This window comes from Muscardinus avellanarius, assembly GCF_963383645.1.
Source record: "Muscardinus avellanarius genome assembly, chromosome: 8".
Lineage (NCBI taxonomy): Eukaryota > Metazoa > Chordata > Mammalia > Rodentia > Gliridae > Muscardinus > Muscardinus avellanarius.
Window position 1 is genome coordinate 116,212,425 of NC_137794.1, and position 20,037 is coordinate 116,232,461.

The 20,037-nt window shown below is 49.9% G+C and overlaps 1 protein-coding gene across 3 annotated transcripts in view; it reads right to left on the bottom strand.

Annotated features, from left to right (window-relative positions):
• Nucleotides 1–20,037, bottom strand: part of RPS6KA2 (ribosomal protein S6 kinase A2) — a gene marked incomplete at both ends in the record, with an annotated part of 314,056 nt that overhangs the window by 289,249 nt on the left and 4,770 nt on the right. The window lies entirely within an intron of this gene.

Consider the following 20,037-nt stretch of genomic DNA (forward strand, 5'->3'; position numbering starts at 1 on the left):
AACGCTCCAGAAGGCCAGCACAGGCTGCACGCCATGGCCTGCCTGGCATGCTGCGGTCATGAGCAGGGTGCAAGGGACCTGTGTGACAGGAGCCGGGAGAATGAGTCACCCGGTCGGTGCACAGTGAGTCACTAACACGCTGCACACAAATAGATGTTTTCTTTTGGCAAATTTTCTAGGTTGGTGGGTATTTTAAGTTTTACTGAGAAAAACAGATGCAAATTTGTATTAAGCCGCAGAAATAACTGGAGCACAGGCGGGTTTTCCACTTTTCTCTTTGTCCTCCAAGTGAACTCTAAGCAATAGGGCGCTCGCATGTTTAGTGGAAGGCGTGATAATGAAGTTTCCTGTTTGTTCTGAGGAAATGGGAACACATTTCCACACCTTGCTTACGTTTAAAATGTTAAATCCTACTGTGGACAATCAATCTCCAGAGAGTGTGGGCAGAGCTCCTACCGTGTCCCAAGGCCAGTGACGACATGCAGACCCAGGGCCATCTGGGCCTCGCCCTCCATTGGCCCACAACACGCACGCTCAGGGAGCGGACTCCCACCTGCGATGCCACTCTTACAAATACTTAGCTGGGCAAATTGTGTCCTTGGAAGATTGCAACATATATATTCTACCTGCGCACTCTTCTACAAATCATGGAACTGACCCTGAATTAAGCTGATGTCTCAACTTGTCTCCTAGTGTCCCCTAAGACTCCCTATTGACCTTAATCAGCCCAATTTTCAGGCTGGTTATAGATACAGTACGAGGGACGTGCAGGAGATCAGCACCACGCTGACCTGGGCCTTCGCCCCTGGGACTGTACAGGAACACACTGGGGCAAACACGTGTCCCATGGCACCGTGGAGGGCTCTACTCTGGGACTGTACAGGAACACAACTGGGGCAAACGCATTCCCCATGGCACCGTGGAGGGCTCTACTTCTGGGCTACTCTCGCTTTTTAATGTAGAGGTGATAATAATTTTGTAACTGACAATGTCTCTCCCTTACTTCCACTTCTAGGAGCTCAGGGTTGAGTTCTAAACTCACCTTCGACACAAAACAGAGTGGACTGGTTTCTACTGAGGACTGGGGGCGGGGGGGCGGGGGATGTTGGCCCAAAGGCACAAGGCTTCCAGCACACCGGATGAGAGGGTTCTAGAAAGCTAACATACAGCACCAGGACTATTGACAATAACACCGTACTGTAGCCAGGTATGGTTGGGCACACCTGTAATCCTAGCACTTGGGAGGCAGAGACAGGAAAAGGGCAGGTTTGAAGTCAGTCTCAGCAACTTAGTGGAATTCTATTTCAAAATAAGAAGTAAAATAGGGCTGGGGTATACCTCGAAGGTAAAATACCCCTAGAGTCAATCCCCAATACCAAAACAATAATAAGAATAATACCATACTCTCTATTGGCGATTTGCTGAGAGTGAGTCTAATGTGCTCTGGCCACACACAAATGAGTGAATACAGCCTTGCTGTGTGGAGATGGGCTTGCTACCGCTAGAAGGTGCGGTGGTGATCTGGTCACCACGCTGCACACCGACGGGCACACGATGTCCACTGCAGTGGTTGTAAGCTGTGGGACTGGCTGATGACCATTTCCCTTTTCTTCTATTTTACTCCCTTGCCTTCATTTATTTGGATTTTAGTTTCATGTTACATTGGGAACATTTTTTTTAAAACTGGGAACATTTTTTAACAATACGCCTCAAATTCCTCTTAGAATGTAGATAATGTAAGAACACATGTAGTCTCTTAAGAGAGATGTCACCCAACCTAGTCTACCTGGAAGAATTTGGCACATCAAACTACAGAAACTGGGGCAAAAGCCACATCCCCACAGGGGCCACGCGGAGGCTGAGTGCTTGGCTGGCCCCGGGGACAGCCCAGGCGGGGCGCAGAGCCCGAGGCTAGAGTGGCCGGCAGAGGTGCCCACAGCTGCTCCTGCCCCACACCTCTTCTTCCCAGGGGCCACACGCCAGCCTTCCTGCTGGGAGAAAGAACTCAGGCAAGACCACGCCACGCTGCAGCCCCGGGGCAGGATGACAAGCCGTGTTGGACTCCGCCCATATGCTGCCCTTTCCCAAAGCCGTCCTTCCAGAACACTCTGTATGGTAGGCGTAGAGGGAATATAGTCTCTTGTCACTTAATAATAAAGAGACTTATTTCTGAAAAACACAACCACGGGCAAGTTCCTCACGGTGAGAACGTTGTGGCGTGTACGTGCACAGCCAAGTCACCAGGCGGTACAATCTCACAGGACCACCATCACGCACGTGGTCCATTGCCGAGCAAAATGTCACGTGGTGCACACCGGCACTCCATTTATGAGAATAAATTATCACATGGGCATTTAAAGAGGCTTTAAATTCAAGATGCCTTCCAGTGGTGCCACTGATTCACTGAATGGTGCAAAATTGATGATTTACACACAGGAGTCAAGGTTGGACGTACCTTACACCATCTGCAAAAACGAACTGAAAAGGTCCTAAACGTAAGACCCATGACCACCACACCCTACGGGGGAAGCGGAAAGTGCTCCGCCACAGCAGACCCGGCAGGCATTTTTGGAGATAACACCACAGGTACGAGCAACGAAAGAATTAGATACACTGGACTATGCCCCAGTGCAAAACTGTACATCCAACGGCACAAATCAACACGGCGAAAAGGCAGCCCACAAATGGTATAAGACATTGCAGATCTGACGCCAGAGAAGCGGTGACCTCCAGGATATACATACAGAAGAGGTGCCTTTAACTCAATAGCAATAAAAAAAAAACACCAAAGAGCATGATTTTAAAAACGGGGAAAAGATGGGAAGAGACAGCCCCCAAAGAAGAGAGACGACGGCCACCAAGCCTGTGAAAAGATGCCCGGCAGCATCCATCACTGGGGAAACGGGAGTCAAAGCCACGGTGATCAAGGCCCTGGGCTCGGTCCCCCGCGCAGCACAAAAGAAACAAATCTCGAGGAGAAACCGCCACGTAGCCACAGGGAAGCTATGTCAAAAAGAAAGGGCCCGGCAACAGCAAGCGTTGATGAGCGTGTGGATGAACGGGCCCCTCTGTACTAGCTGCCGGCGGGAACAGAAACAGGCGGCTTCCGTGGAAACGGTTCGCAAACCGAGACCAGCCCCGGGGTGGACGGGGCGATGCCACTCGGCAGTGTGAAGACACCGGACGCCACGGACCCGTGCGCTTACACATGGTCCAGGGGGACATTTAAGATGGTGTGCTTCACAGCAAGGTTTTAAAATGACGCCTCTGCTGCGGAGGCTAACGTGGCGCTGTTAGCATCCGGAGCTGCGGCCTCTGTCCTGAGTCCTGCGCAGATTTCTAAGGCCTTTCGTTTGAGACTCAGGATGGTTTTCTTCCCTCTATCTCCTCTTTTCCAGATTAGATTCCTTCCCCAGACGCTTCTATCAATCTGGAGCCTGACCACTAGGCCACTTGGCCAGCACCTCTCTCTGGAGCCTGACCACTAGACCACTCTGGTCAGTCCCTCTCTCTGCCTTAGGTTGGACTCCACCCTGGCTGGAGCTGGCCACCCTGAACCAGGCCATGGCCAAGGTCCCTGTGCAGATAGGGTTTGGCTGCCCCATGGCCGCCCCGGCCTGCAGGCTGCAGCACGCTCCCCTCCAGCTGCTGGGGTGTGGAGTCCCCCTGTGGGAACTGCCCTGGGCTAAGGGAACCCTGACTTCAGCCCACAGGCTTCCTGGAGTACACACGTTCAGTGATGTGGCTCAGGGCCTGTCCCTTCCTTCAGGAATAGGCCTCGATCGTGGCCCTAAATGTGTGCAACTCCTCCCTCGGCCCAATCCTCCCCACAGGTGTGGGGCCTGAGTGCTCACCCCCCTCAGCTCCCTGAAGGTGTCCCCCAGCTTAGAGGCCACACTCCAGACCTACTCTCTCGGCATCCTCTGGCCATTTCTCTTCTGCTCGGGCCACGCTGGACCCCAGCGATGAGGACAGCGGAGTCCTGTACAGAGGCAGGTGGCTCTCCAGCTGTGGCTGGACACGGTATACAGGCCCCTGCGCACCTTTACATGCTAACTGCTTTGCTTCTCCACAGCGCCACACCTAAGGCGGCGACAGCAGCCACCTCGTGCCGGGGCTCTGGCCTCCCCACTCCTCTTCACAGGCCTGTCCTTCCTGGAGGATGCAGCCCACCTCACCTGGGGGGACTTTGTTTGGGGCTTTTCTACTTCTTTTTATGTTTTTGTGCTGGAAATTGAACCCAGGGCATTCTACCTCCAAGCTACACTCCCAGACCTTTTTATTTTCTTATTTTGAAACAGGGTCTTGCCAGGTTGCTGAGGGCCTAAGTTGTTGAGCCTGAACTCAAACCTGTGACTCTCCTGTCTCAGCCTCCCCAGCACAGGGATTACAGACATGTACCTCCACACCTGGCTTCCTCTTCTAGCAATATTCACCCTCTCCTCCCCTGGGTCTGGATTTGTAACAGAAGGCTTTGGAAAGGAATTTCAAAACTGAGAGCAGAAACTATAAGAGGAGCGATTTCAAGCAAATTAAATTCCACCAACATGCACATCTACAGTGACAGGTATAAGATGGGTGACAGATGGATCAAGAGATAGATGGATGGATGGATGTGTGCACATCAATGGATTGCAGGCATGGTGTGACCAAGGAAAAGCAAAAGCTGCACACCAGGTTTCTGGTTTGGCCTGGACAGAGATGTGGGAATATTTTTAGTGATTAAAGGAAAGAGAGTGAACAGGAAGCGATGGCTGTTGGTGGTGGGGTTTGCCGAGCCCAGGAACACAGAAGCAGAGTGGCCAGGGGTCAGGAGGAGTCCGGTGAGCAACACTGGGCTGATGCTCGGGCAGCACACAGGGGGACACAGGTCGCAGAGGCTGAGCGGGTCTGAGTGGAGTGCGGCTCCATCAGGACGATCCCCAGAGCCAGGCCGGCAGCCCGGGCAGCACCGTCCTGCTCACCACTTGCTGCTCTGGACATGAAAAGACAAGCCAGCTCTTGGGCACAGCGGCATGGAAGCAGGAGCCGTCAGGTTCACCTGGGTGGAGGGAAACTAACCTCCCTCCAGACAGTTTTCCTGAGTCCCCCCTTGAAGAGGAGGCCTGGCTGCGCTGAGTGTCCACAGGGCAAGGGCACCACGCCCTGACAGCTGACAGATTTGCGGGGACGCTGACTTCGGATGGTCCTCCCTGTCCTTGGATTGAGCAAACCAGGGAAACAGGCTGAATTAATGAAAGTTGTAAATCACTGCAAGATTTTTAAAATGTCGTTCACTACTCTCAAACCCTCACCCTGAAAAGAACTCAGTGCTAGAAGAGAAAACCATTGATCCAAGACTCATCCACCATACCTTGAGGAGTAGACCTTGTTTATAATTTTCATATTAAAATGTCTCATTGAGATAGATCTTGCCAATACATTTGAAAACAGCTTGCTCTCTTATGTAAGAGCAATTCAATTTGCCTAATTAAGATGTTCAGCAACCTTCTTCTCCCATGATAACACAAATAATCACAGTATCGAACGTTTGATGTGTGCTGAGCTACACGCGGGCATGCAGCTAGCCTCCTTCAGTATCTATGGGGAACTGGATGCAGGCATTCTGAGACCTGTGGATGCACAGGTCCCTTCGGGAACAAGACGGGTTGGCGTATAACCTTTCCTGTTGTTCCAGGCAGCATCCTCACCGCTGTGATACAAACACCTGACATGCACAACTTAGAGGAAGGAAGATTTGCTTCTGGATCTGGAAATTTCAGTGTGTGTGTGTGCGTGTGTGTGTGTGTTCCATTTTATGTTGGTTGTTGAGTTGGTTGAAGGCTATACGGGCTTAGGGTACAAGTGTAGGAAGCAGAGAGAAAGCAAAAGGGTTGCACATAAAGGGTCATATGCAGATGCTGCACCTGGGAGGGGAGGGGACACACACACACACACACACACACACACACACACACACACACTGGACTTGACCACATTCTCAAGGACCCACCTTCCAACATGGCTGCCTCCAGAGCATGAGGCTCGGGGGACATTTCACGTCCAAGCTGTGCCACCTGCACACTTCACGTCATCTCTAGGTGATTCACGATGCCTTGCACAAGGTAAGAGCTACGGCTATACCGTCTAGGGAAATAAAAATAGCAAGAAAGGCTCTATCCATGCTCAGTACAGCTGCAATTTTTCTCAGTGTTTTCAACCTGCGGTTGGCTGAATCCACAACCCCTGGATGCAGAGTCGACTGTACAAATATGTTCACAAAAGATGAAACTGAAGCTTAGAAAAGATGGAAGTAATAGATTCACAGCCAGGTGTTGGAATGAGAGACTGTGCTTCTTTATGTAATAAAGTATCAGTAAGAACAAAGATTAAACTACTACAATCTACACAATGGGGCCCAAAATAATAGAGTTTATGACTGAATATAGACCCCTCCTTTATTATGTATCCTTTAAAACTGTAACTTCCCAGAATTTATATTTTTTGAAGTCAGCTTTACTGAAAATGTAATTTACCAATAGGAAAACTCACATCAGTAAATTCTGACAAAGCCATGCAGTGCTGTAAGCACCATGACAGCCACGCTGTAGAACCTGTCACCTGCCCAAAACTCCCCTTGGTGGTCAGCCTCTCCTGCAGCCCACAGCTCCTGGACTACGCAGCAGAAAGTATTTCGAGTCTGGCTTCTTGCGCTTAGCCCATGCTTTTGAGATCCACGTGGTGGCCGTACATGCCTGTGTTTTTCTTTTATCACTTAGAAAATCCCATTTGTAGAGCTGTTATGCAATGTGTCTTCTATCTACAGGCTGAGAAATATTCGAGCTGGTTCTGGTGTGTGTGTGTGTAAAGCTGCTCTACCTGTCCACATATGGGATTTTTGTGGAGAATATATATATATATATATACACATTTATATTTTGGTGGCACTGGGGGTGGAACCCAGAGGCTTTCTACCTCCGGGCTATACTCCCAGACCTATTTTATACTTTATTTGGAAACAGCGTCTCACTGAGTTGCTGAGAGTTTCACTCAGTAGCTGAGGCTGGCTTCAAACCTGTGCGATCCTCCTGTCTCAGCCTCCCAAGCGCTGGGATTACAAGCGTGCCCACCACGCCCGGCCTATGTGTAGTTATATATATTAGTGAAGAAGTGAACTCATTGGGTCATATGGTCAGTGCAGGCTTACCTTTATAAGACTGTTTTCCAAAGTAGCTGTGTCATTTTGCAGCTCAACCAATCACAGAGGAGTCTGATACGTCACACCTTTGTCAGCACTTAATATTGTCAGACTGTTTAGGTTTAGCCACTCCGGTAGGTATGCAGTGGTTTCTCACTGTGGTTTAATAGAGTCTCACCATATTACTGAGACTGGCCTCAATCCTGTGACCTTCCTATTTCTTCCTCCCAAGTACTGGGATTACAATTGTGTGCCACCAGGCTTGGCTTAGTTTCTAATATGTTGCCTGTATAAATACAACTAATTTTTCCATATCTACCTTATATCCTGCAACCCTGCTAAACTTATTAGTACCAGCAGACTATTTTGTAGATAATTTGGAATCTTCTATTTAAATAATCAGGTTGTATGCAAATAGAGACGGTTGTATATATTCTTTTCCAATTTGCATAGCTTATATTTCCTGTCCTTTTCCTTTTTATTGCATTGCCAATAATTTCCAGTATTATGTTGAATAGACGTAGTACAAGTGGACATCTTTGTTGCAGTCTTATGGTAAAATCATCGTCACTCACTATTAAGCGTGACGCTGGCCGTTGAGTTTTGTAGGAGCACATTATGATGCTGCAAATGAACCTTTTTATTTCTGATTTGACAATGGTTATTAGGAATAAACTTTGAGTGTTGTCAAGCAGTTTTTATGCACCTGTTGAGATGATCATAGAGTTTTCCTTTTTAGTGTGTTGACATGGTAAATTATATATAAATTATATATAATGTCAAAATTTTGTTCCTGGAATGAATTCTACTTGGTTATATTATTCCCCTTGTGTTTGCTGGATTCAACTTTTCATGTGTGCTCATGTCTGGCTTTGGAATTGGGCAAGTCTGTCTTGATAAAATAAGCTGGTTCAGCCGGGCGTGGTGGCGCACTCTTGTAATCCCCGCGCTTGGGAAGCTGAGACAGGAGGATCACGCAGGTTCGAAGCCAGCCTCAGCTACTTAGTGAGCCTCTCAGCAACTTAGTGAGACCCTGTTTCCAAATAAAATATAAAATAGATCTGGGAGTATAGCCCAGAGGTAGAAGGCCTCTGGATTCCGCACCCAGTACCACCAAAAAAAAAAAAAAAAAAAAAAAAAAAAAAAAAAAAAAGAATAAAAAACAGGATTGGGGGTGTAGCTCTGAGGGAGAAAAACCCCTGGGTTCCACCCTCAGGACCACCAAAAGAAAAGAAAAAATAAGCTGGTAACTGTTGTTTTCCCTTTCATTTTCTATACACTGTGTCGAGCTGGTACTGTTTCTTTCTGAAATGCTTGATAGACTTCACTATGGAATCCATCTAGACTTGAAAGCTTGTATGGGGAGGTTTTATGTAGAAATTCAAGATCTTTAATAGTATAGGACTATATGGTTTAAATATTTTCTATTTACCCAACTTTGAGTTGTCCAATTTTTTCCCACTGCTATGTCCAATCTGTTAATAGGCTCATTAAAAACACTTCTTCTCTGACATCACTTTTAAGAGTTTCTAGCACGTCCATTGGGATCATCTTCCTGGCTTTCACCCCTGCTGAAATGCGTTATCTGTTCACGCGTATTGTTTAGGTCTTTGACTACATTACCCACACTTACCTCAAAGATCCCGCCCGTTGATTCCAGCATCTGGGGCAGCTGTGATGATGGGTGGGTTCCTTTGTTCTGTGTTTCCCTGTTGTGGTATGTGTTTTAGATGTTTACCAATGCTGGTTACTTTGTGGAAGGGGTGAATAACTCGGCCACCCCTTTTCTCCTGTCCGTTGTCCATGTTGGGCGCCAGCTTATCTCATCCAAGGTTGGCTTGGGCTTTGGTTTAGCTATCACTGTACCTGTCTTCGGCGGAGCACAGAATCCAAGCTCCTGTGACACTGGGGCCACCGTGGGACAATGATGCTGGGGAGTCTTCCAGTGTCTCTGCCCCACCCTTGGCTCTCAGCGGGTGCTGCCCACTCAGCCCCAGCCCCAGGGAAGGCTGGTGTTGCTACGTTCTGCTGTGGGCTGGTGGTAGGACCTGTGGGTTTCTGGGCTACTTGTTCCAACCTCCATCTTCGAGGAGGCTCTGTGGACATGGCCCTGGGGCAGCCAGCCTGGTTTCCCTCTGTGTGTGGGGGGCACTGCTGACCTCCCCAGCAGTAGCCATCCTCTTCTTCCTTTCGGCTCAGGACAGGACAGGTGCCTGGCTCCTTCCCAGGTGTATGGAGCTTTGCTTCCACATGCCCTGTGGTCTCAGCGAAGCTGTCCCTGGACCAGCGGTAGACTGGCTGCTCGCCACTCAGTTAATGAAGGATAGTTGCTTGTGTGTATGGGGGATCCTGGCCCCCCTTAGCACAGTTGACTTTAATGTCTACCTCTCTCCCACCTCCGCGGCTTTTGGTACTGCAGCATGTGAAAGAAGGCTGGGGAGTTGGTGGGGTTTTCTTCCCTTGCATGGTGGAGCAGGGACCCTCACTCTCCTCTGTGCCTGGGCCCCTGGGATTCGGAGCTGGCACACAGCCCACGTTTGGCCATGTTCTTTCTGCCATCTTGATGGCACAGGCATTCCCCGCCCGTTCTCTGCCACAGGTTCAATAGCTAATGTTCCTAGCTCCTCTCCTTGTAAAGGCTGCCGCCCTCAGGCTCTGTGACAGGTGCAAGACAGATGACAATGGCTTGGTAGACTATCCAGCTCCTCTTAATGCTCAGCGATGGTCTTGAGATGTCTATATTCCGAGTCAAACTGGAACACCAAAGCTTTTTGTTGTTGGAGTTGGTTGGTTATTTGCCTTTTTACCAATACAGAAGTAGATTGTACTACTGTGTTTAAAACACACAAAATTGACACAGAGCCCATGAGCAAGCTCTCCTTGGTGAAAGCCATACAGATCCAACCTTCCTACGGGCGAGCGCCCGAATCAGGGGCTGAGTCCCTCAGCCTCTGAAAATCTCATCTGAGACAGTCACCAGCAAGGCTTTTTGCTAAAATTAACAGTTGGAAATCAATGTTCTGTCCAGCAGAGCAACGATTTCGCTGATTGATTTCTTCAAGGAACCACAACAGTATTACAGAGAAGGTGGTTAGATGTTAAGCCGGCAAGGGAAGTGGAGCTGACCTTCCCAGGGCCACGGAGGGAGGGGCCGACCTGTCACTGACAAGGACACCATGCTCACATAGCAAGACATTCCTTCTGAGCCACGTGGTGGGAGACTGAGGAGCAAGACGCTACGGCTCATACGCTTCACCTCAAATACTCCAGCAAAAAAGATGAACAAGAAACAAGACCAAAAGGCAAGAAGAATGTTACCTACTCGTGTTCAAAATCCCCAAGAAATATGATTTACAGTTGGTTTCTTCCAGCCACGACAGACCCATGAAGTACGTGGTTCACGGCATTACACTGTCCCTTAGGTCCTTCCCATTCCCAGTCCCTCTGGCTTTAGAGTCTAGATGGACCAGACATTGTGTAGACACTACTGCTTGTAGATGGAATCACAGCCCCAAAGACATCCATGTGCTAGGCCCCAGAGCCTCTGACTGTGTTACAGTCGCCTCCCCACCTGCAAGGGACAAGACCTCCAGTGCGTACCAAAGCTGCCGAGAGTACTGCACCTATACACAATAAGCGTATTCCTGTACATACGCACCTGGCCTAAACTTTCACCGTTTTGCTTAAGAAAAGCACTTTATGGCTTTTCTTTGGTATATCCAAATTTCCAGCCTCACTACTCTCACACTTCACTACTCGGTAAAAGAAGGGTCACTTGAACACAGGCCCAGCAATACTAGGACAGTTGGTCTGAGGATGGAGGTGGTTGCTAAGTGCCTAACGAGGTGGGTAGCATATACAGTGTGGATGCACTGAACAAGGGGAGGCTCCCATCTCAGAAAGATGGGGCAAGACAGCAAGAGGCCTTACTGTGCCGCCCAGAATGGCCAGCCACTTAAAACCTGAGCCTGTTTTCTTCTGAAATCTTCCCTTTGATATTGTCAGGCTGCGGTTGAATGTGCATAACTGCAACCTCAGAAAGCAGTTCAGATAAGAAGGGATTACTGTGCAAGATGGAAGGGACTTTGTAGATGTGACTAAGGACCTTGAGATCAGTCTCAAATATCTGGGGCATTTAACAGAGTACGCAGTGCTGTGGTTAGATAGAGAAGGTCACCAAAGCGCTCAGGGTTGATGGACTAAGCCCTGAGGGCTATGATCTCATCAGTGCAGGGAGTGCTGATGGGGAAGGTGGGTCCCTGGTGTGGCCCTGGGGACTGTGCTTGTGTCTTGAATCCCCTGGATTGCTTACTCTCTTGCTTCTGGCCTCCATGATGTGGAAGCAGAGTTAGTAAGCCCCCCGCCCCCCCGGCTTCTGGCCATGATGCTCTGAGCTCCAGATCTCAGCCTCACATGGACTGAACCCAGAATCTCCAAAAAAACTGTGAACAAATAAATCTTCCTTCCTCTAATTGGGTGGCCTGCTTCTTTGGGTTATAGCAGCAAGGATGTTTCCTGAGACCTGTGGGGACCTTATTGGAGGCAGCAGAGTCTGAACCCGAGACTAGGAAGTGCCACGGAAGCAGAGAGTGGATCACCGCTGCTATGGCCAGAAGGACCATGAGCCAGAAACAATAAGCCAGGAACCAGCACCTCTCCAGCTATGAGGGGAGGAAGGGCAGCGGCTCTCTGGAGGGAGTGCTGCTCTCACACCAATCCTAGATTTCTGACCCCAGACTTATAAGATGATATATTATGTTGCTGTAAGCCACTAGGTTTGTGAAGACTTGTTTCTGCAGCCAGAGGAAACTCATACAACCACCCTCGGACTGTCCAACAAGGTGGCCTCTCACTGGTCCTTAGACTTTTTCTATACTGGTGGTCATAGTTAAACTTCTGCACTGTTTTGCAAATTGTCACCAGGTACTTCATACGATAGCCATGGCTCTTACTGTACAGCGCCACCCCAGGGACCCATCCATCACCATCACTTCTACGCTGCCATTTGTAGGACAGATCCTGAAATACTTATTGGATAAGTAAGCAGAAAAATGTGTATCGTTCATATAGCAACTTTAAGGAAAGAAAAGGTAAACAAAGTGGGGAGGAATGGAAATGTGCACATGTACGAGGTCACTATGTTATTATTTCCTAAATGCAAAATTAAATACTCACTTCTTATAATGGGGACATCTGAACAATGCAGTTCGAACCAGTGCCAACCCAGTGTAATTACAAAGGTCACACCGCAGGAGATGGAAGGACTGGGGTCAGAGAGCAGAGACAGAAGGTCAGACAGGGGAGGAAGGGGCCAGCCTGTAGAAACCTCTAGAAGCCCCTAGAAGTAGGAAGTGGGTTCTCTGCCAGACTCACATATCAAGGCACAGGTGGGTACGTGCCTCGATTTTGGCCCTGTGAGCCTGTGGGCTTCTGATCCCTAGAACCATACAATTATAAACCTGTTTATAAAAACCTTTTTTATAAAAAGTAAAAGAAAAAAAGCCAAAATCAACCTCTCCAAAAGGTAATGAGTTAGACTATTAAAGAGTTAGTATTATTCGTGTATATAGCAAAATATTTATTATATAAACAATAAACTTGGAATTGACATTAAAAAACCAGATGCCATCTGCTGCTTTTTGGAGAAAGGACATCACTCTCTCACTGTCTGGAATTCTGCCTCAAATGGCTCCCTTCCTTCTAGGACAGACATCCCCGTGGCCGAATCTCCACTCCCCTGATGTGCAGTGTTCTACACCCTACCCTTGACCTCGGAAGACCAAAACTACCCATCCTGGGCAGCCTGTGGGACTCGGGCCCACGGGGACCTCTGGAACCAGAGCCCACAGGCCTAGCACAGCCTCCAAGGGCTCTCCGGCTTGGCCAGGAGAACCAGACCTGCGGGTCAGGTCTGCACAAGGAGCCACGGCCCCCCCTGCAATTAAGAAACGGAGAAGGCGTGACGCCCACTCCAGCTGGGCAAATGGTTTTCCCAACATGCCATTAAATCCTCTGGTAAAACAAAGGAAAGATTTTTAAATTTCCTTACCATTTTTGGTAGCCGTAGTCTGATGACACATAGCCTTAAAAGCGCTACAATTTCTTTAGGGACACACTTCTGTATTATAATGAATGGCTTATAATTTGCATTACATGTCATATAGAATATATTACTTATAAAGTGCAGTTGCTGAGTCTCAGTGGCGCAACTAATCATTGATCATGAAGACTGAGTCTAACACTGCTGAGAAGCAAGCTGGCATCCCGATGTGCTGGGGGCAATCCACAGGTTCCGGGCTGCTGCGGAAGAGGAGCAGGGCCGCTGCCTGGGCACCTGTTGCCCTCGCACTTGCCTGGATCTGCTGTGGCCACGGTCCTTGGGAAGATGGTGACCTCAGAGATACTGCCTGGCAGTTACCAAAGGTGGAATTTGGGTGAGTCCAGGAAACGGCAGAATGCAAGAATAAAAACCTAATTGCAGAAGCAAAAACCAAGTAGGCCTAAGATGATGACCTCATTTTTTCCTCTCTTTTCACCCCACTCCAACAGCAGCTCTGTCCAGCCCTCCCACCTAGACAAAGCAGGCATGGCCCTTGCCCCCAGCCTCACGGCATCTGGAGGGCTGCCTCACTGCGAGAACTCCGGCGAGCGCACCACTGCCACTGCTGAGAACGCCAAGCGAGCGGGTGCTGATGCCGTGGAGCAGGCTGTGTCCACCTCCTTTGATGCAGCTTGTCTGCATCACCTGTGCCCGCCCAGCACAGCGACAGGCCTGGCCGGGGCAGGGCTGTGCAGGCACGCTGGCCCCTCTGTCTTGAACCATCTCAGGCAGATCTGTGCCATTCGGCGGGTTCCTTTTCCACACTCTGGCCCCCGCCTCAGCACCCACAGCGTGTGCTGAGAGCACCTGGAACCACGCTTGTGTGACGGCCCCGCCTCAAAGCTCCACCCTGACTGGTTTTATTTCTCTCTGGCTCTTACATAGCAGGGACCGATTCTGCTGGCTGGGTTGTTTATTTGGAAGAACACTGAGAGATCAGATCCAGGCTGATAGAATGGCAGAACCCTGGGTACTGAGTCCGGGCAGGCACAACGCTGTGGCCCAGCCAACCACTGCTGGAAACGTGGAAAGAGAGGAGGAAGACAGGGTCGCTCGGCGGAGCCAGGCATGCATCCAGAAGCCGAGATGCTCAAGGCCTGCGTGTCACACCCTGGGTACCCTGGAGATGACCATCGCTTCAGGAAGGAGCCAAGACACTGCCCGCTCCTTGGGTTTGCCTGGTGACCAGGAAGTCTGCACTACTATGTCTAAAACCCCAGTGGGCCGTGAGCTCGGAGAACCAGCCACGTCTCCTTTGCGGCTCTGTCCCCTCACCTCGCAGGCGCCTGCCTGGCCTGGGTGCCGAGGAGTCTGCTCCTTTGCGCAGCCCGGGCTCTTTCCCTTCGCCCGCTGGGTCTGTAAGTCACGTCTAGTTTGCCCACCCATCCCCAGCAGGCAGAAGGAGCGCGAGTCCGGGACCAAGTTTCCCAGGAAGCCTCTGCCCCAGCGCTGGGGCATGGCAGCCCTCCGCGGCGCCGGGCACCTGCTCTGTGTGCGGCTGGCACGGTGGGGGTTTTAGTACAGCATCCTGGACAATGTGTTTTGATGAAGCCCTAGTGTTTATGACTCACAGACCGCACGTCTATGTCCCCACGCCAGCTCCAGCTGCGCGCGCGGTGCACAGGCCTTCTGCTTCATCTTCCTTCTATCGCTAAAAGAATCTGAAAACAGTCAACTGCACATTTTCCTAGCTGATAACTTACACCTTACCCAACACAGAGAATGGATGGGAGAAAATCTACGCAGTTAAATGTGTACCTCGTGCTTCTTACCGTAATTATTCAAATTATCCACTTAGGATTAAAACAACATAAGCACCGCAGAGGCTGTGCTGCACTGCCCCGGGGCCAGGGAGCCCAGCCAGGGCCACCTGCGTTGCATGCTGGGACCACCGCATGAGGACAGAGGGCCCTCAGCTCTCCTGGCGGGTCTGCTGCTCTCAGGTTCCAGGGCACACCTCCAGCTGGTGGTGTTCAGAGAATACTCCTGTTCACACCAGCCGAGGAGCCTTTTATGTTCAAAGCATTCTGGGAACAGAGCAACTGCTGCCTTTAGTACAGAGCAGAAAAGTGAGGCTGTCAGGACTGCACAGAGCTGTGAGCCGCACAAGAAAGGAGTCACCGAGGACACCGTGCGGGGACAGGAGCCGGCCTCCTTGCTGTCCCTGGATTCTTGCAAATAATTGTCACACACCATATAAGCTGAGCCAACTTCCTCTGCAAAATTGTGCGTCTTTTTTCACTGCTACCTCATTTGAACGCTCTATGGATCCAGTGTTGCTAGCCCTTTGGCTTAAACACGTGGACATTCTGTGGCCACAGTTCCTTTTCCAACAAGACATTACATTCACACTACCTTTTTCGAGACTCTCGGTAAGGGCTGAAATGATTCTGCTCTGCTAGACAGAAAGAAACAGCACAGACGCAGAAGGTGGCATCGGCAGGACTCCAGAGTGTGCCCTGGCCCAGAAAGACAGATCACGCAGGAGAACACGCAGGGCCTGGAAGGCTGCCTTATCAATCTCCTCTCAAACTGTTAACTAGCTCTTTAAATTGTAATTGCACTATTCTTAATTGCTTTATTAGTTTGTAGGCTTCATTACTCATCTTGTGTCATTGCTATTCAAAGCTGAGACGTTTCTCTTTCTTTCCCTCTCTCTGCTTTAAGGGGAGCAGTGGACGTGGGTCTAGATTCCAGAGGCAGGAGAGGCGAGGTGCCAGCCCAAAGGGGCTGCGCGTGGCTCGCGTGGCCTGGGGCTGGCTGTCCCGTGCGGTGCTCTGCTCATGTCCTCCAGCCTCCCCCACCCCCCGGGCCTCTGCCCTGCTCTGTGCAGAGCCAAGAGGTCGAGGGTCAAGTGGCAGCCACTTGGGAAGCTGGCCACTGTCACCGCAGAGCTCAGGATGACAGCTGCACAGGAGCACCTGACCCCAGCCCCACACGGAGCCCTGGCTGGCTCACAGCTGTCCCCCGGCTTCTGAGCCCCTGTGCCGGGCGCGGCTCTCCTGCCAGTGGTGCTGCCCCCTCACTACCCTGCCTTTCTGTTCTGCCATCAAGATGGGCAGGGGAGGGGACATGCCCAGCAAGCACGAGAAATAAAGTCAAGACGTGCTAAGACCGTGACAACTCCCCTAAATCTGGGTTTCTAAAACCGACCAGGTTGAAACTGGCCTTCATGATGATTAACAAACCCTGAAATCTAAGCACTTTAAAATATATATATATACAACAAATTCCAAAGTTTTTCACAGGTTTTCTTTGGAAAAAAGCTCACCTAATGCCACTTATGAAGCTAAAAATATGTTGGAGCCAGAGAAGATAAGACAGACCAGTTGGCTTCTGTCTGCTGCTTAGAGTTTGGCATCTGTGTCCTGGAAGTAGGCAAGTCGAGTGTGCCCTGGCCGGATGCCACCCAACCCTGGCTCTAAGCTCGCCTTAGTCACTCCTCTGCCTCCTGCCCACAGCTCAGAGGAGGCGCCGGCCGAGCAGCACCGGACGTGCCACCATCTCCCACGCGGATGAGTAAGTGGGTGCCTGCCGTGTCCCCGCGTACGTCTCTCAGCATGGCTGGAGCTGGCCCGAGTACTCTTGGTGCAACATCCAAACGGGTTTCCCAGACAACGAGGCAGCAGGCGCCTCTGGGCCTGTGATGAATTCACTCAATTAACCCTGCGGAGGAGGCTGCGCACGGCCTCGGGGACCTCCTCGAGGCCCCTCATCTGTAGAGCAGTGTTGGGCCGACACACGTTCAGTATGTGTGTTACACTGGAACCCTTCTTAGTGACCATAACTTCCCAGCACTCAATTTGCTTTACACAAATAATCCATGAGGAGAGCAGAGAATATGAGGGCCCCAGAGCCTCACGAATAGCAGGGGCCTCACAGAGTCCACAGGCCACATCCTGCCCCTAGACCTTCCTTCTGTGTCTGTGATCTGTCTCTGCCCTGAGCCCCTTCGAATAATCCCTTAGGGAGACATCTCCTGGTGGGATCTGCTGGCTTGCTGCTTAGAATATAAAGGACGCCTGTCGTGAACATGCCAGGGAGATGCAGGCTAAGTCCACCCTTCTGTAAGCGTACAGCGCTAACTTCTGGCATCAGTGTGGCATCTTAAGAAGACTTGCTTTCAACAATGGTGAAGAGCAGCCGGTGGGCCACTCTCAAACTCAAACAGACTTCCTGCCCTGTTTCCGATCTTTCTACACGACCTTCAACACCGTTCTGTTCCCCAGGAGCTGGACAGAGCCCAGACATGAGATAACCGGATGAGAACCACACATTGAGATACTTTAATACAAAACACCCCGGGTGTGTCCTGTACTTTTAAAAAGGCAAGAAAATATTCCACAAAAAGCCACCCTGCTGAAGGAATCGCAAGGCGGAACACCGCAGCCTGCACTCTCCCGAGACGAGCCTCTCTTGTCTTTTTCGACCTCGACAATGAACATGGTGTTTGGCCACAGCTATGATCTGAATGCTTTTTCCACTAAGAAGATGAATTTTTAATGATCACACATGTTCATACTGCCAAAAGGCATGAACCTTCTTTATACTGAGTTCAGTGCCCAAATTTCCCTCTTTTATCTGAGCCAGAAAGCTTTCCATTTATGAATTAAGAGCTTATGAATTACCACTCTGAAGTCCATGAAGGGGCGTGAAGAATAACGTGACTAACAGTGGACAATCGCGAGGACTGTGGGTCGACATGTATCTGCAGCTGAAACCCACGTCTACACTCCGCGGCATCGATGAGAAACGCCAAGTACACAATTACTCTGCTCCCGTGCTTCCTCATGCTCAAGCACTGCAGATGTACCGAGATGTCAGTATTAGGATCCTGCAAATTACCTCTGAATTCATTTGAAATTCTCTTCCTTTAATTAATCAATTGATTCATTATTAAAATTGGTCCTCACCAATTTGTAGTCCCGGGATTGTACTCAGGGGCATTCTACCTCTGAGCTACACCATAGCCCTATGTATTTTTTATTTATGGAGGTACTGGGGATGGAACCCAGGGACATTCTACCTCCAAGCTATACCCCCAGACCTATTTTGTTTTTATTCTTTATTTTGAAACTGGGTCTCACTGAGTTGCAAAGGGCCTAAGTAGCTGAGGCTGTCCTTGAACCATGATCCTCCGGTCTCAGCCTCTCAAATGCTGGGATTACAAGCGTGCACCACCACACCCAGCCGTTTGTTTTTAATTTTTAATTTTTTTGGTGGTACTGGGGATGGAACCCAGAGACACCGTACCTCTAAGCTACACCCCCAGCCCTATTGTTTAGTCTTTTATATAAATTTTTTGAAACAGGGTCTCACTGAGTTGTGAAGGTCCTCGCTAAGTAGCTAAGGCTGTTCGTGAACCATGATTCTCCGGGCCACACCTCCTGAATGCTGGGATAACATATGTACAGACCATACTTGGCTTGTTTTTTTTATGCATAAAAATATACTGGTTTTCTGTCATCCAGATAAGGTAAACATCAGGAAATAATAATTTCCACTCTCCCATTGTTCATTATGAAAAATAACTTTTAAAGAGATCGGCTGTTTTTAATTGCATTCCTGTAATTGGTTCACATCTAGATTTCCACCAAAAATGTGGAGTAAAAGGAAAGTCAAGACTAGGAAGTCTTCAGGAATGCACACTAACATTTGTTCTTGTTATACTGTTAACATAATTCTCCGCTAGTCGCTTTGGCATTTGTGAGCCTTATCATCTGCCGTGGTCTGAATGTCTGTGTCCCCCAGAAGCTCGCTGGTTGAAACCCTAACTCCCAAGATGGGTGGGGCCTCTAGGGTGGTGAGCCTCATGGGCAGGCCCCTATAAAAGACATCTGCTTCCTGAAGCTATCCTCTAAATTACATCTATCTGCCCACAACAAATCCACTGCAGGTTCCTCGGAAATCAGAGTTCCTCCCGAATCCTAGCAAAGTGCTAGGGCCTCCTCTAAGGCCCTGGGCTCCGGAGCCTCTGCATGGAGGGGCACCTCCCACCTCTGCGCCTCTGCCAGTACCCAGCTGAATGCTCATCTTTCCTGGAAGTCTCTGGCACACCGCTAATTGCCCTCTGACCTCTGGAGCTGGCAAACAGAGCTGCACCTCCTCTCCCAGGGAATGCCAGCTACACTGCCTATTGCAGCAGGATCGCTGCAAAGCACAGGAGAGCTGAGCTCCAAACTCCCCGGCTGCAATAGAAGCGCAGAACTGAAAGACAGCCAGAAAGATGAGGTGGCTTGACGGCATCTTCCCTTATTTAACCGATATATTATGTCATCTGATCTAAGACCCAGTGCCACTGGGCTCAACCCCGCAGTGTGAGCACGTATTTACATGCAGCTCTCAGCACCCGAAGAGACCACTTCATCCATCAATCTGTCCTCCCAGGCCACGCCACTCCCCAGCTATGTTTTCTTTTTGTGTGTGTGGTACTGGGGTTCCTGGAAACCTTCTATCTCCAGGCTACACTCCCAGACCAATTTTTATACTTTTTTTAAATTTGGAAACAGGGTCTCTGGCTTCGAACCTGCATGATCCTCCTGTCTCTGCCTCCCAAGCGCAGGGATTACAAGCGTGCGCCACCACGCCCGGCCTCCCCAGCTATTTTTGAGTCAACAGAGTGACCGACCTACTATACAACTTGTGTGGTTCCCAGTGGTAAGTGGCTGCGTAGACTTGAATTGCTAAGTCCTATTCTCTCTGTTGACGCTGCGTGGTCCTGGCCTCCCTGGAGAGAAGAGAGCGTGGCTGCTTTGCTAGG